At 36.6% G+C, this 16,817-nt stretch overlaps 1 long non-coding RNA gene across 15 annotated transcripts in view; it reads left to right on the top strand.

Annotated features, from left to right (window-relative positions):
• The window catches only part of LOC129626936 (uncharacterized), a 151,229-nt gene that overhangs the window by 101,863 nt on the left and 32,549 nt on the right, over positions 1 to 16,817 (top strand). The window contains exon 5 of one of the 15 annotated variants that reach the window (XR_008702301.1): positions 5,061 to 6,127. The exons of the other annotated variants lie outside the window; for them this stretch is intronic. This is a non-coding gene — a long non-coding RNA (uncharacterized LOC129626936). Of the gene's footprint in view, positions 1 to 5,060; positions 6,128 to 16,817 lie in introns of those variants that run through there. 15 annotated transcript variants of the gene reach the window in all.

Below are 16,817 nucleotides of genomic sequence, written 5' to 3'. Positions count from 1 at the left end.
TGTAGGAGTTGCTTGTATATTCTCGAGATTAGTTGTTTGTCACAGTGCTATTCTTTGTTACCTGGTTCCTGTCCTGGGGTGAACAGAGCAGAATAATAGTGGCCCTGAGTGTGAATCCTGTAGAGTTGGTCCTTAGGGTGAAGGTTCTGTAATGGTTGGTTAGCAGATGAAAGTCAGTCACAGGCAAGTTGTTGTTGTTGTTGTTTCTTTAATTGGAGTACAATTGCTTTACAAAGTTGTGCCAGTTCCTGCCTTACAACAGCATGAATCAGCCATAAGTACACATATATCCTCTCCCTCTTGAGCCTCCCTCTGACTCCCTCCCTCCTTCCCATTCCTCTAGGTTGTCACAGAGCACCAGGCTGAGCACCAGTGTTGTATAGCAACTTCCCAATAACTGTATATTTTATGCATGGTACTGTGAAAGGATCCCTTGGATTGCAAGGAGATCCAACCAGTCCATCCTGAAAGAGATCAGATCTGGGTGTTCATTGGAAGGACTGATGTTGAAGCTGAAACTCCAATACTTTAGCCACCTGATGCGAAGAGCTGACTCATTTGAAAAGACCTTGATGCTGGGAAAGATTGAAGGTTGGGGGAGAAGGGGATGACAGAGGATGAGATGGCTGGATGGCATCACTGACTCGATGGACATGAGTTTGAGTAGGCTCTGGGAGTTGGTGATGGACAGGGAGTCCTGGTGTGCTGCGATTCATGGGATGGCAAAGAGTCGGACACGACTGAGCGACTGAACTGTCTGACTGACTGACTGTGAAAGAGAAAAACCAAATGTGATATATTAGCACATATATATGTAATCTAAGAAAAATAGTGTTGATGAGCCTATTTTCAGGGCAGAAATAGATATGCTTATGTAGAGAACAGGCTTGTAGACAGAGTGCAGGAAGGAGAAAGTGGAATGAAACTGAGACAGTAGCACTGAAATATAGGCATTTCTTTAGATCTAAGAATTAGCTCACCTTGAAAGAGGCAGTTCCTCCAGAGTCAGCAAGGCCCTAAATGTCAGAGCATGAAAATTATAGGAAACAAACAAACAAACATATGCTTAACATGCCCTTTTGCAATTGCTTAAAATATACAAAATTTTATTAATTATTTTAATCCTTTACAACATTATATATCAATTCAAGTGTTTGAGTGGTGTTAGGCAAGCTCTTTGGAAAAGGCAATGGCACCCCACTCCAGTACTTTTGCCTGGAAAATCCCATGGATGGAGGAGCCTGGTGGGCTTCAGTCCATGGGGTCGCTAACAGTCGGACACGACTGAATGACTTCACATTCACTTTTCACTTTCACTTCTCACTTTCATGCATTTAAGGAAATGGCAACCCACTCCAGTGTTCTTCCCTGGAGAATCCCAGGGATGGGGTAGCCTGGTGGGCTGCCATCTTATGGGGTTGCACAGAGTCGGACACGACTGAAGCAACTTAGCAGCAGCAGCAGCAGGCAAGCTCTTAATTGACTATGCCAAAACCTCTGACAGTGTGGATCACAGCAAACTGTAAAATTATTAAAGAGAAGGGAATACCAGACCACCTTACCTGCCTCTTGAGAAATCTGTATGCAGGTCAAGAAGAACTGGACATAGAACAGCAGACTGGATCGAAATCAGGAAAGGAGTATGTCAAGGCTGTATATTGTTACCCTACTTATTTAACTTATATGCAAGTACATAACACGAAATGTCATGCTGGGTGAAGCAAAAGATGGAATCAGTACTACCAGGAGAAATATAAATAACCTCAGATATGCAGATGACACCATCCTTATGGCAGAAAGTGAAGAGGAAATAAAGAGCCTCTTGATGAAAGAGAAAAAGAAGAGTGAAAAAGTTGGCTTAAAACTCAACATTCAGAAAACTAAGACCATGGCATCAGGTTCTATCACTTCATGGCAAATAGATGGGGAAAAAGTGGAAACAGGGACAGATTTTATTTTTTTATGCTCCAAAATCACTGCAGATGGTGACTGCAGCCACAAAATTACAAGACGCTTGCTCCTTGGAAGAAAAGCTATCACTAACCTAGACAACATATTAAGAAGCAAAGATATTACTTTCCCGACAAAGGTCTGTCTAGTCAAAGCTTGGTTTTTTTTCAGTTGTCATGTATGGATGCAAGAGTTGGACTATAACGAAAGCTGGGTACTAAAGAATTAATGCTTTTGAACTGTGGTGTTGGAGAAGACTCTTGAGAGACCCTTGGACTGCAAGGCAGTCAAACCAGTCAATCCTAAAGGAAATCAGTCCTGATGCTGAAGCTCAAACTCCAGTACTTTGGCCACGAATGAGAAGAACTGACTCATTGGAAAAGACCCTGATGCTGGGAAACATTGAAGGCAGTAGGAGAAGGGTAGACAGAGGATGAGATGTTTGGATGGCATCACTGACTTGATGGACATGAGTTTGAGCAAACTCTGGGAGTTGGTAATGGACAGGAAAGCTTGGCATGCTGCAGTCCACTGAGTCACAAAGAGCTGGACACCACAATGTGACTGAACTCAACTGAGGCAAGCGGCAAGCTTTTCCTTTCAGAACTTGTTTACTTCTGCCTTTGAGAATATCCCAAATGTAAGGATTTGGTGAATCTGCCTTTTATTGATTTAATCTGACTGCCAATCATAAGCTTTTACATCTGTTTTAGAAAAGGCAGAGAAACCAGAAATCAAATTGCCAACATCCACTAGATTATCAGGAAAGGAAGAGAGTTCCAGAAAAACATTTATTTCTGCTTTATTGACTACAAAGCCTTTGATTGTGTGGATCACAATAAAGTGAAGAAAACTCTGAAAGAGATAGGAATACTAGACCACCTGACTGCCTCTTGAGAAACATGTATGAAGGCCAGGAAGCAACAGTTAGAACTGGACATGGAACAACAGACTGGTTTCAAATAGGAAAAGGATTACGTCAAGGTTGTATATTGTCATCCTGCTTATTTAACTTATATGCAGAGTACATCATGAGAAATGCCGGACTGGAGGAAGCACAAGCTGGAATCAAGATTGCTTGGAGAAATATCAATAACTTCAGATATGCAGATGACACCACCCTTATGGCAGAAAGTGAAGAGGAAATAAAGAGCATCTTTTTTTTTTAATTTTATTTTATTTTTAAACTTTACAAAATTGTATTAGTTTTGCCAAATATCAAAATGAAGAGCATCTTGATGAAAGTGAAAGAGGAGAGTGAAAAAGTTGCCTTAAAGCTCAACATTCAGAAAACAAAGATTGTGACATCTGGTCCCATCACTTCATGCCAAATAGATGGGGAAACAGGGGAAACAGGAGTTTTTTGTGCTCCAAAACCCCTGTAGGGAAATGTTTCCCAGCATTGGTTTTGGAGCACAAAATCACTGCACAAAAACAGGAGTTTTTTTGTGCTTCAAAACCACTGCAGATGGTGACTACAGCCATGAAATTAAAAGACACTCACTTCTTGGAAGAAAAGTTATAACCAACCTAGACAGCATCTTAAAAAGCAGAGACTTGACATTGCCAAGAAAGGTCCGTCTAATCAAGGCTATGGTTTTTCCAATAGTCATGTAAGGATGTGAAATTTGGACTATAAAGAAAACTGAGTGTGGAAGAATTAATGCTTTTGAACTGTGGTGTTGGAGAAAACACTTGAGAGTCCTTTGGACTGCAAGGAGATCCAACCAGTCCATCCTAAAGGAGATCAGTCCTCGGTGTTCATTGGAAGGAATGATGCTGAAGCTGAAACTCGAATACTTTGGCTACCTGATGTGAAGAACTGACTCGTTTGAAAAGACCCTGATGATGGGAAAGATTAAAGGCAGGAGGAGAAGGGGACAACAGAGGATGAGATGGTTGGATTACATCACCGACTCAATGGACATGAGTTTGAGTAAACTCTGGGAGTTGGTGCTGGACAGGGAGGTCTGGCATGCTGCAGTTCATGGAATCGCAAAGAGTCAGACACAACAAGTGACTGAACTGAACTGAACTGATAGCTCCCTGGGCATTTTCAGGACCCTCCAAGGTGATAAATGTGGCACAGTGGACATATCATCTAATTACAAGTTAGGAATAGCAAAAAGCAAATTGTATAGTTTGAATAAGCTAAGATTTTTCCTTTTGGATTCCTTTACATATAGTGGGTGTCAGCTCTTTTAATGGTTTATTCAAATTTAGCTGGGTTTCTTTTTGTGCTTGGTTAGTTTGCATGTCTTAAATTATGTTTGAGTTTTAGAATCTTTTCAAACATTTGAGCAATCTTTTCTCTTAAGTGGTTTGTTCCTTGTTTTTAATATTTTTAAATAAAGTCATTGTTATTCGAGGAAATGAGTCCATCTCTTACTACATGTTTTGCAAACATTTCCTCTGTTTATTAGGTTTTTCTTTTATAATGGTATTTTTTATAAAATTTTTAATAAAATAATTTAATAAAAATTTTATATAATCTAATTTGTGAGGCTTTACTTTATGATCTTCTGGTTGTAGGTCAAGCATAAAAAGACCTTCTATACTTCAAATGTATAAAATTATTTAACCAGATTTTCTAATAGCTTATATTTCCCTCATATTTTCACTATAGATTTTTTAGCCACTTAGAATTTATGTTGGTATTAAAATGTCCTCTTAATCAAAAACCCAGTACATATATGGGTTTATAAGTACTGTTTATAGTCTTCTGTTTATAGACTATACTGTTTATAGTCTCCATTTTTCTCTACTGACAAACTTATTTTTTTTAAATAATAATATTTTAGTAACTGGAAGATCCTTTATTACTGTGTTATTTGCCTTTTTCCTCACCATGTTCTGATTCTTTTTACATACTTAATTTCCAGACAACTTTAGTAAATTTTGTCATTCTCCAAGAAAAAGGAAAAAAGGTTATTTTAATTGGCATTAAGTCCAAAATATTGGTATTTTGGGGAGAATTGATGTTTTTAAATATTTAGTATTTTAGCCCATAAACATTGTTTGAATATTGTTTTATAGCTCTGATGGGAAGTGACAAAATGCCCCTTCTATTTTCTGACATTTACATTCTTTTGTAATTCTCTCTCCTGTAGTGTGGGTGGGAGCTGCAGCTTGGTCCTAATGGACAGAATATTTCACAGATAGTGGATGACATTTTCAAGATTATGCTTCATAAGACTATATTTTCTACCATGTTAGAAGACCCTCTCTCTTCCCTGCTTTGATAAAATTAATTGTTATGTGCAATATTCATTATAGAGACTTACATAGCAAGGAACTGAATGTGAACTCTAGCTGATAGCCAGGGGAAAACTGATACCAAAGGAAAAGGAAAAACAGTCCAAAGGAAATAAATTCTGCCAATACCACTGATCATCAAAAAGATCTTAACCCAGTCAAGTCTTGAGATGAGACTGTAACCCAAAGAGCAACCTCATTTACATGCAACATATAGATTTGTACACACTTATGAATTTAATAAGCTAGTACTTTCAGTTTTTGCATGGACCATTTCCAGTTAAATTAATTGGCAATTTTCACTCTTCCGTCTTTCACAAATTTGGTACTAATGCTCAATCAACTAATTTACAAAATAAATGTCAATTTTTTTAATAATCTTAAAAAGTTACATTGTTTATTATTTTCTTCAGTACAACTTGAAAAAATCTTACAGCTTTTCATAGAAACACTCTTAGAAACAAATGTAACAAGCCGTGTAAATCTCTTTAATCAGAGTTTGAAATGTTTGAAATTCAGTAATGTTAACTGGTTTTATTAAAGATACTACTCTGACTTTTGTTTTTTTTTTTACCAGTTTCTCCCAAGGTATTTAACTGTTTAGATTTTCATATAATGATATTTAAAAATTGTACATTTAATCTAATTCTTCAAATTACTTGCACAAGTTTTACAAAGCATTAATTGGCTGTTTTAATTTACTCTCCATATGTTTTGATTTTTATTATTTCAGTGTTTTGTGTGGCTTCTCCATGTCATTTATTTTTCTTAGGATATATTCTCTTTATATAGGATTATGTCTTTCATATTTTTATTATTATACTCATTCTCTACCTCTTAATCTACTTTTTCCCCTCTAATATTATGTCTAAATCTTAAAGTAGATGATTAATTCAATTTTATTCTCTCATGTAGCCTTGAAATAAACTAAACTAACTTTTTCTCCTTAGGAAAAAATTTAAATGTCAGTAAGTTTAGCTATGTAATCTTTATATTAAAACATATTTTATATACTTAGCAATTTTGGTAGTAATTTTCATTTTTGGTACCAACATTAGTTTTGATTTTTAATAGTTTGGTTTGTATTTTTGTTTTTGTATTCTTTTTCTGCTTTCATATTTTACTGCATTTGTTTGTAATGTTCAAAGTACATGACCTACATTTTTTTATAATTTTTGAAACTGAGAGTCCCCTTGCAAATAATATTTAGCTAAAATCTTAAAATGTTTCATGAGGATTTGATAGGGAGATTTGTTTTGCATGACATAAAATTCAATATTTTTTGAACCTACATTTTTCGTTAAATATAATATCCTTTCTTTAACATATGTTGTCTAACAAACCAATAGAAGCAAGTTAGTTTTGCTTATTTTTTTTTCTTAATTTCCATTATGTTCCTGTGGATTTGTCCTAATATTTCCTGTATTTTATAATAGTAATTTAGTTTTTAAGGATCCATGGCATTTCAATTCTCAATGAGGATTGTATTACTTATCATTTTAACTTCTTTTGGTCTCATTTAATGTGTTGTCTTATATACAAACTTAATTGATGCTAATATCTTAAACTGGATATTTTTTGCTAATGCTTGTCCAGTAAATTTTAGCTATCTTCTGCTGACCTTGGTATAGTTTTAGTCCTGAGTCAAAATATATAGTAAAGAGTATCAAAGTAATGAACTACACAGACCTTTTACATTGAGGCCAACATGTTCTGAAACTATCCTCTCAGTGTTCCAAGTAAGGCAGTTCTTATGGTAATTACATTAAAGAGACAATTATTAGTCTCCCTGTGGTATAATTCTATCAGGGTAAGAACTTATGGGAATGGGAAGCACATTGTGGTAGTGAGATCAGCATTATTTTAAGCACTAAAATGCAACTTACTGAGTCTAAATAACCCAAGTAATGGCATTCACTGAACATCCCTGGGTTTGAAGTTAGAAAATGTTATTAGTCTTTGACTATATAACTTATTCTGTAGAATCACAAGAAGAAATACATTTCCAAAAAGAATCTCTCTGAAGATATAAGTTAATTCAGTTTTGAACACTATAGACCTTGTATAATATTTCATTAGACATCCAAGTTTTTGGTGTAATTGAATACAAGAGACCCTTATCAAAATAGTTTTTTCATAAAAAATATTAAAGACTTCTCTTTTCCTCTCTTTTATTCAAACTTTGTATTGAAGCATGATGTTGCTTAGGTCATAGATGAACCTGAGATAAATACTGCTTTTATGATCAAGAACTCAGAACTCATGGTGATTTAGTCTCTGCTATACACATAATACTGGAGAAGGCAATGGCAGCCCACTCCAGTAATCTTGCCTGGAGAATCCCAGGGATGGGTGAGCCTGGTAGCCTGCCGTCTATGGGGTCACACAAAGTCGGACATGACTGAAGTGACTTAGCAGCAGCATACACATAATACGGAGAAGGCAATGGCACCCCACTCCAATACACTTGCCTGGAAAATCCCATGGATGGAGGAGCCTGGTAGGCTGCAGTCCATGGGGTCGCTAAGAGTCGGACACGACTGAGCGACTTCACTTTCATTTTCACTTGCATGCATTGGAGAAGGAAATGGCAACCCACTCCAGTATTCTTGCCCGGAGAATCCCAGGGACGGGGAGCTGGGTGGGCTGCCATCTATGGGGTCGCACAGAGTTGGATACGACTGAAGCGACTTAGCAGCAGCAGCAGCATACACATAATAGCAGAGATAATAGCATAATATACACAACACTGAAATCAGATTGATTATATTCTTTGAAACCAAAGATGGAGAAGTTTTATACAGTCAGCAATAACAAGACCGGGAGCTGACTGTGGCTCAGTCATGAACTCCTTATTGCCAAATTCAGACTGAAATTGAAAAAAGTAGGGAAAACCAATAGACTGTTCAGGTAATACCTAAATCAAATCCCTAACAATTATACAGTGGAAGTGAAAAATAGCTTTAAGGGACTAGATCTGATAGAGTGCCTGATGAACTATGGATGGAGGTTTGTGACATTGTACAGGAGACAGGGATCAAGACCATCCCCAAGAAAAATAAATGCAAAATGGCTGTCTGAGGAGGCCTTACAAATAGCTGTGAAAAGAAGAGAAATGAAAAGCAAAGGAGAAAAGGAAAGATATACCCATTTGAATACAGAGTTTCAAAGAATAGCAAAGAGATCAAAAAGCCTTCCTTGGTGATCAATGCAAAGAAATAGAGGAAAACAATAGAATGGGAAAGACTAGAGATCTCTTCAAGAAAATTAGAGATACCAAGGGAACATTTCATGCAAACATGGGCTCGATAAAGGACAGAAATGGTATGAACCTAACAGAAGCAGAAGACATTAAGAAGAGGTGGCAAGAATGCACAGAACTGTCCAAAAAAGATCTTCATGACCCAGATAATCATGATGGTGTGATCACTCACCTAGAGCAAGACATCCTGTAAGGCAAAGTCAACTGGGCCTTAGGAAGCACCATGACAAACAAAACTAGTGTAGGTGATGGAATTCCAGTTGAGCTATTTCAAATCCTTAAAGATGATGCTGTGAAAGTGATGCAGTCAATATGCCAGCAGATTTGGAAAACTCAGCAGTGACCACAGGACTGGAAAATGTCAGTTTTCATTCCAATCCCAAAGAAAGGCAATCCCAAAGAATGCTCAAACTACCGCACAATTGCACTCATCTCACACACTAGTAAAGTAATGCTCAAAATTCTCCAAGCCAGGCTTCAACAATATGTGAACTATGAACTACCAGATGTTCAAGCTGGATTTAGAAAAGGTAGAGGAACCAGAGGTTAAATTTCCAACATCCACTAGATCATCAAAAAAGCAAGAGAGTTTCAGAAAAACATCTATTTCTGCTTTATTGACTATGCCAAAGCCTTTGACTGTGTGGATCACAATAAACTGTGGAAAATTCTGAAAGAGATGGGAATACCAGACCACTTGACCTGCCTCTTGAGAAACCTGTATGCAGGTGAGCAAGCAACAGTTAGAACAGGACATGGAACAACAGACTGGTTCCAAATAGGAAAAGGACTTCGTCAAGGCTGTATATTGTCACCCTGCTTATTTAACTTATATGCAGAGTACATCATGAGAAGCGCTGGACTGGAGGAAGCACAAGCTGGAATCAAGATTGCCGGGAGAAATATCAATAACCTCAGATATGCAGATGACACCACCCTTATGGCAGAAAGTGAAGAGGAACTCAAAAGCCTCTTGATAAAAGTGAAAGAAGAGAGTGAAAAAGTTGGCTTAAAACTCAACATTCAGAAAACGAAGATCATGGCATCCGGTCCTATCACTTCATGTCAAGTAGATGGGGAAACAGTGGAAACAGTGTCAAACTTTATTTTTTTGGGCTCCAAAATCACTGCAGATGGTGACTGCAGCCATGAATTAAAAGATTCTTTCTCCTTAGCGGGAGAGTTATGACCAACCTAGACAGCATATTAAAAAGCAGAGACTTTACATTACCAACAAAAGTCCATCCATTTGAGGCTATGGTTTTTCCAGTAGTCATGTATGGATGTGAGAGTTGGACTGTGAAGAAAGCTGAGCACCAAAAATTGATGCTTTTGAACTGTGGTGTTGGAGAAGACTCTTGAGAGTCCCTTGGACTCCAAGATGAACCAACCAGTCCATCCTAAAGGGGATCAGTCCTGGGGGTTCATTGGAAGGACTGATGCTGAAGCTGAAACTCTAATACTTTGGCCACCTAATGGAAGAACTGACTCATTTGAAAAGTTCCTGATGCTGGGAAATATTGAAGGCAGGAGAAGGGGATGGCAGAGCATGTGATGGTTGCATGGCATCTGTGACTCAATGAACATGAGTTTGGGTAAGCTCCAGGAGTTGGTGCTGGACAGGGAAGTCTGGCAAGCTGCAGTCCATGAGATCACAAAGAGTTGGACACGACTAAGTGACTGAACTGAACTGATACACATAATAGCAACATAACCATTGTGTCATACACTTTGTACACATAGGTTTTTCTGATATTCACCTATTAATCACACTTTTAGGTAAATATTTTGAGTTTCTTCAGAGTTTCTTCATAAAATGTAAAGCTTACCATGATGAATGGATTGTGGGATTCTCTTCTTTGATTCATCTAACAATGTACTTATTTATATTTATTGTAATTGTTTTTATTATACGTGATAGTTAATTTTATGTGTCAACTTGAAGAGTTTTTGGTTGGGAAAAGCATTTAAGTTGATGAACCCTGATTAAGCAGTTTGCTCTCCATATTGTTGATGTGTGTGTGTGCTCAGTCGCTTCAGTCATATCTGACAATTTGTGACCCTATGGATTGTGGCTCATCAGGCTCCTCTGTCCATGGGATTCTCCAGGCAAGAATGCTGGAGTGGGTTGCCATTTCCTTCCTCAATATTGTGGACAGGCCTTATCAAATCAGGTGAAGTCCTGGTTAGAGGAAAATGTCCAGCTTCTGCAAGAAAGAGGGAATTCTGTGGCTGACTGCTTTCAGATTCCATCTGAACCATCAGCTTTCCTAGGTCTCCAGCTTGTCATTCTTCAGACTGGAGCTGCATCCTTAGCTTTCCTATGCCCAAAACTTACCAGCCCGCACTGCAAATCCTAATCACATGAGCCAATTCCTTATAGTAAATCTCTCTGTATGTATTTATATATATATAAATACATATATGTGTGTGTGTGTATATATACACACACACATTTTATTGGTTATTTCTCTCTGATGAGCTGACCAATATACTGTGTTTTCAGTTCTTAAATTTTTTAAAAACATTGTGTGTCCTGAATGTCTTTATTCTAATTTAATATGGAATTGAAAATATTTTGCTAATATTTAGCACAGTGTTGCTAGGATTCAAATATAAATATCTGTGTGCCCAGTCCATTATCTTGAACTAGAATCAGAAGTTAACTTTAATAAAGGAATCTATAGTCAACATGTGGAAGGTAGTTTGGAGCAGGGCAGAATATAAGGAAACAATCCAAGTGAATTACTATTTTATTAAATCAGGTAAGATAGAGATGGGTTGTACAAATGAGATTTCAGCAGATATTAAGAGGCTATGTCAGATCTAGAACATATTTTGCATCCTATGTGATAGTCTGTTTTGGTGACTTCAGCTTGTTGTTTCATCTAAGTATGATGTGCTTGTGTGCTAATTCACTTCAGATGTGTCTGACTTGTGCCTGCTAGGCTCCTCTCTCCATCGGATTCTCCAGGTAAGAATACTGGAGTGGGTTGCCATGCCCTCCTCAAGGGGATCTTCCTGACCCAGGGATCATTATGTCTGACCCATGTCTCTTATGTCTCCTGCATTGGCAGGCAGGTTCTTTATCACTAGCACAACCTAGGAAGCCCTCATCTAGGTGTGATAGATCATTTAATTAATCTGTTTCCTAATTTCTCATGCACTTCAAGACACACTACCAAACCTTAGACTGCATTTATTTTTTCAACTTCATAACAGTTTCAAATTGGTAACAAGCTCTATTCTGTCTTATCCTTCTCCATCTTTTGGAAATGCTAATAATCTGGTCTTTCATACTGCTTATCATTAATCAGTCTCTTTCCACTCCTTGCTTGTTCTCTTCCCTCTTTTAATTTGAAGAATGTTGGCTTTTTTCCTTCTTATAAAACTTAGCTATTTTGCTTATTGTTGTAAGCTAATATAAATTCATCTCACTGTAAATTATTTGCAGAGGTAGTTATAAATTTTCTATTCATCTCAGGTTTCCTTGCTAGGGAAGATTAAACATGGGTCCTCTTTGATTTGCCATGGATAGCTTTTCATTCAGCTCTGGATTCTAGCTATTTCCTGAATCTTGTATCTGTCTTTCATTTGTGTTGGTACTCTTGTCTTTTGGGAATTGTGTTTATATTTTTTTTGTCTTGACCCAGAGACGCCAAGAAAGACTGTGTCAACTAATCCCTCTGCCTCCTACTACTTAAACATTTTTACTTTGTCTCCATGTTGACCAAATTAGATAATCTGTGGCCCTGATTTAACCGACACATTCTTGACTTGACCTTCCTCCACTCAATGTAAGAAGCAAATTCAGATAACAAAAGTCATGATGAATAGGTTTCCAAATATATCTATATCTCGGGTTCTGTTTATAGTAGGTTGTAGATACTTTTTCGTCTTTGTCTTATACTCTACAATCCTCATTTTACTGTTTCTTTATTCAAACTCCATCATCTAATTTCCCAGGCACTAAACTTCAGCAAAACTAAAATGTGTGAAGTAGTTGCACTTAATATATATCAAACATAGTTAAATTTAATAGAATGGTTATAATGTCAGTAACTGTGCTAAGTACTTTGCATGGCATATTTAGGCACTCAAAATACTATGATTTAAATAATAATTTTAGCATCATTTTGTGTATGAGAAAACATAGGCTTCATGAAAATGTTATACATTTAATAAGGATGCTACATCAATGCTACATAATTTTTATTTTATTAACAAAAGGATCATACTTCCAGTATTAATTTTTATATAAGGCATGCAATGGAGAAGGAAATGGCAGCCCACTCTGGTGTTCTTGCCTGGAGAATCCCAAGGACGGGGGAGCCTGGTGGGCTGCCGTCTATGGGGTTGCACAGAGTCGGACACGACTAAAGTGACTTAGCAGCAGCAGCAGTAGAGATTAAGCTTGTACTGAGGTATCATCAGTTCAGTTCAGTTCAGTCTCTCAGTCATGTCCGACTGTTTGCAACCCCACGAATTGCAGCACGCCAGGCCTCCCTGTCCATCACCAACTCCTGGAGTTCACCCAAACTCATGTCCATCGAGTCGGTGATGCCATCTAACCATCTCATCTGCTATTGTCCCTTTCTCCTCCTGCCCCCAATCCCTCCCAGCATCAGAATCTTTTCCAATGAGTCAACTCTTCTCATGAGGTGGCCAAAGTATTGGAGTTCTAGCTTTAGCATCAGTCTTTCCAAAGAACACCCAGGACTGATCTGCTTTAGAAAGGACTGGTTGGATCTCCTTGCAGTCCAAGGGACACAGTTCAAAAGCATCAATTATTCTGGGCTCAGCTTTCTTCACAGTCCAACTCTCACATCCATACATGACCACTGGAAAAACCATAGCCTTGACTAGATGGATCTTTGTTGGCAAAGTAATATCTCTGCTTTTAAATATGATACCTAGGTTGGTCATAACTTTCCTTTCAAGGAGTAAGCATCTTTTAATTTCATGGCTGCATTCACCATCTGCAGTGATTTTGGAGCCCCCAAAATAAAGTCTGACACTGTTTCCACTGTTTCCCCATCTATTTCCCATGAAGTGATGGGACCAGATGCCATGAACAGCCCCCCAAATATAAATATTTTAAAAGAACATTTTATTCCTAACACATGATTCACCCCTGAAGGAAAAGAGGGAGCATGGATATCTTATATTTGCAGTTTTATATTTTGTTCTATAAGTGTCATCTGCCATTTCCTCACAACCTGTTGGCTTGAGTTAATCAAATAGCTTCACCTAAAGAGCACTAGAAAGTACAGTCATTTACAGCGTGGAAGAGATGACAACCAGGTACTGGTGACCATTCGTAATGTAACAGCACTTCTAAAAACCACAGGTCTCTGACTTTAAAAACCATGATTGTAAGCACTCAGTCATCATTTATCTTTTCAGTTCTAATAAACATATTTAACAAAACTGTACAGTAACTTGTGGCTTCCCTGAAAGCTCAGTTGGTAAAGAAACCGCCTGCAATGCTGGAGACCCCAGTTCGATTCCTGGGTTGGAAGATCTGCTGGAGAAGGGATAGGCTACCCACTCCAGTATTCTTGGGCTTCCCTTATGGCTCAGCTGGTAAAAGAATCTGCCTGCAATGCTGGAGACCTGGGTTCGATCCTTGGGTTGGGAAGATCCCCTGGAGAAGGGAAAGGCTACCCACCCCAGTATCTGGCCTAGAGAATTCCATGGACTATACAGTCCATGGGGTCACAAAGAGTCGGACATGACTGAGTGACTTTCACTCACTCTCTCACTCTCATACAGTAACTTAAAATAGTTAAAGATATAGGAAAAAATCTAGAAGAAAGAAAGCGACACTAATGATGACTGATAACATATGAAAGTATTCTTTGTACCTATTTCATACATAAATCCTAATAAATAGTTAAGAAAATTACCAATATTGTATCCTGTAGTTTTCACCTATTATTTAGCATTTTTACAAATTCAAAGTTGGTGAGATTATATGTAAAAATTATACACTACGTGCTAGAGAAATTTTACTTAACCAGTTCACTAGGTTGGATATTAAAGTCATTGAAATGTTTTGGAATTATTTAGTAGTACACAATTAAACATCTTGGCACTTTAAACTTACCTTTAATGTAAAATTTCAAGCCTAGCAAAACTTGTTTGTGATCTATTATGATTCTATAATTTATATAATTCTTTTGGATGTCCTTTGATACTTTTCACTCTATTTATGACTTTATTCTTTTATGCCTGAACTAAATCAGAGATTTATTTAAAATTTTAAAGGAATAAATTACTTCTAAAAGAAGATATTTTCAGTATCAATCTATAGGCTTAAAAATTAGATTTTTAAGTAATACCATTTTCATCAAAATATCTCCAGGGGGATATTTATCTTTCCCCAATTCAAAGCAAAATGTTTTCCACCAATTATCGACTAGGAATGGCTTATTTTCTTATTAGTCAAACCTTGTATGGTATGTCTTTTGAATTCTCCCTCCTCTGAATGTTTCCTGGTGATTTGATGATGAAAGAACTATTTTTTTTTCCCTCACTGATTTTAGAGAATGGCTTTTGCTAAAAATATTGCTTATGTCTGACTGAACCATGGAAACCAGAAACCTTTCTAAGAAACAAGTTAAATGAGCTCCTTTGCCTTAGCAGTTTGAGTTTAACACCATACAGCCTCATCTAAATTCTATAAATTGTATATTTCTTCCTCACATAGAAGGGAACTGTTTTGATACCAGTGAGTTCATAAGCTTATTTTAAGTGGCAATCTCATAAATTTATACCAAATATATTTTGAACAGTATTAGTGCTGAAATGATGATATTCAAAGACCACTCTTTTTCAAAATATTGAATTTGTTATATAATGCTTATGATTGTTTCAGAACTGATATTTTGCCCAAGAACCAAGTATATTCCCACTATAAACTTTTTCACAATTTTTTTTTCTATTACTATGTTTCCTTTACTATATTTGCTATATGTATTTGGTTTCTCCTTTCAATATTGTTCTTGAAATTTTAAAATAAATAATGTCTTCCTGTATCTGTAATGTTTCATTTAGAGGACTATAATTACGTAAACCAAAGAATCAGCAGATGTTTTATTTAGAAGACAAAAATTGCTTTCTCTTTAATATACCATGGACATATAGAAGAATAACATTTATAGAGAAAAGAAAATGTGAAAGATTCCTCCAAATTAGAAAGTTGTGATAGCTTCATTTTCAACATGAAGATATTTTATACTTAAAAGTTGAGGAAAACATGTTTGGAAATGAAGGTGCTTAAAATCTCATATGTTGCCATAAAAATAAATAGTTTATGGATTTAATAAAACCTCAGCTTTCAAAAGACTTGTAAAATTTATTCTTAAGTGGGGTCTATGCTTCAGTTAAACAAAGTATTTAAAAGGATTTTGATAACATTTTCTTTTGGTTTGCACCCAACTGAATTATCATCTTTGTGCCATAGAAAAATGAGAAACTTTGATTTTGTGCAAAGTAGAACAACAAAAATGATAAAGTAATAGCCTCTTTTCTAAAAATATTAATTTTATTGGAGTACAGTTGATTTACAATATTGTTAGTTTCTGTTGTACAGTAAAGGGAATCAGTTATCCATATACATATAATACTCTTTTTAAGATTCTATTCCCATATAGGTCATTACAGAGTATTGAGTAGAGTTCCCTGTGGTATACTGTATGTTCTTATTAGTTACCTATTTTAATCCTATATTTAAAGTTTTTACTTTTTATATTGGGTCAGAGACATCTTTATACTCCCATGGTATCCATTAGTATCAGGTAACAGTAGCCAACTGAGCTAATTCAGCAAAATATCTCATTTAATCTTTCCAGCTACCCGACCATATGGTTATAATTGTCCATTACTTACTAACTTTTTTTGAGCAAACTTGAATCAGGCTTTCTTATCTCCCCTTAGCTTGCTCCTAAGATTCAATAAGCACTAAGTTATATAGCATGCCCCTTAACAACTCATCCCAAGAACTATCTGACCAAAGAGAGTGTCTCCAACTAGTATACCCAGTCCTATTTTCTGTTCACCTCCCCTAGTTACTACTTCCCTCACAAACTTTCTGCTAGTCCTACTTACCTCTCCCAATAATTAACACATAAATAAGATTTTTTTTTTACTGTTTAGTTTTTGAGATGCTTCTAGGACTTGTGGCCACAACTTTCTCCCTATTATAATTTTTTTTTTCCAAAAAGCTCTCCTTCCCTAAGTCCAAATTTGTTTTTATTTGGTATGCACGTGTTGTCATCATCCTCATTTACACAATCTAGGAAATAACATATAAAAGAAATACAGTTATTTAGCAAAGATTACATAT

This window comes from Bubalus kerabau, chromosome 14 (assembly GCF_029407905.1).
Source record: "Bubalus kerabau isolate K-KA32 ecotype Philippines breed swamp buffalo chromosome 14, PCC_UOA_SB_1v2, whole genome shotgun sequence".
NCBI lineage: Eukaryota > Metazoa > Chordata > Mammalia > Artiodactyla > Bovidae > Bubalus > Bubalus kerabau.
Note: the sequence above shows the minus strand (reverse complement) of the source record. Positions and strands in the feature narration are given on the sequence as shown.